The sequence below is a fragment of the Bubalus kerabau genome, chromosome 15, assembly GCF_029407905.1.
Source record: "Bubalus kerabau isolate K-KA32 ecotype Philippines breed swamp buffalo chromosome 15, PCC_UOA_SB_1v2, whole genome shotgun sequence".
Taxonomy (NCBI): Eukaryota; Metazoa; Chordata; class Mammalia; order Artiodactyla; family Bovidae; genus Bubalus; species Bubalus kerabau.
This window is the reverse complement of record NC_073638.1, coordinates 37,483,146-37,484,219: the sequence shown is the minus strand read 5'-3', so window position 1 is coordinate 37,484,219 and position 1,074 is coordinate 37,483,146.

Sequence of the window (1,074 nt, the reverse complement as noted above, 5' to 3'; positions counted from 1 at the left end):
TTTTTGATGGTGGGAGCTGCCTAATGGTAGCAGGGGCTTCTTGGGAAGTGATGGGCTCCCTGTCATTGGAAGTGTTCAAGGACAGTCCAGATGGCTCTTCAGTAGAATGTGGTATAGATGTGTGTGCATTTGTGTACATGCTCAGTCATGTTCGACTCTCTGCTACCCCATGGACTGTACTCCCCCAGGCTCCTCTTTCCATGGAATTTTTCAGGTAAGAATACTGGAGTAGGTTGCCATTTCCTACTCCAGGAGATCTTCCTCACCCAGGGATTGAATTCACCACCCCCTGCGTCTCCTGCCCCAGCAGGCAGATTCTTTACCGCTCTACCACCTGGGGATCCATGTAGTATAGGAGACTTCAGCAACTTGGCTTCTGGATCAAGGATTTTTGATGCCTGAGAAAATTCACACAACCGTATTGATTGAGTGCCTCATTTTATTTTATTTTATCAGTTGATTGCCTCATTTTAAATCCATGAGCATTAATTAAGCCTTTGTTGCTGACAAGAAATTGTATGTCCTTAGTTCATTCAGTCGGAGAAGGCAATGGCACCCCACTCCAGTACTCTTGCCTGGAAAATCCCATGGATGGAGGAGCCTGGTAGGCTGCAGTCCATGGGGTCGCTAAGAGTTGGACATGACTGAAGCGACTTCCCTTTCACTTTTCACTTTCATGCATCGGAGTAGGAAATGGCAACCCACTCCAGTGTTCTTGCCTGGAGAATCCCAGGGACAGGGGAGCCTGGTGGGCTGCCGTCTATGGGATTGCACAGAGTTGGACACGACTGAAGCGACTTAGTAGCAGCAGCAGCCCATTCAGTCTTCCATTTACTTCTAGATCTTTATTCAAACCTTCTCCTCAAAACCCCAACGCTTCCTCCACCATCCTTATTTCCTGACCCTGCTTTTGTGCGCGCATGCTCAGTCACTTATCATGTCTGACTCTTTGCAACACCATGAACTGTAGCCTGCAGGCTCCTCTGTCCATAGGATTTTCCCAACAAGAATACTGGAGTGAGTTGCCAAGCCCTCCTCTAAGGGGCCTTCACAACCCAGGGATTGAACCCACAT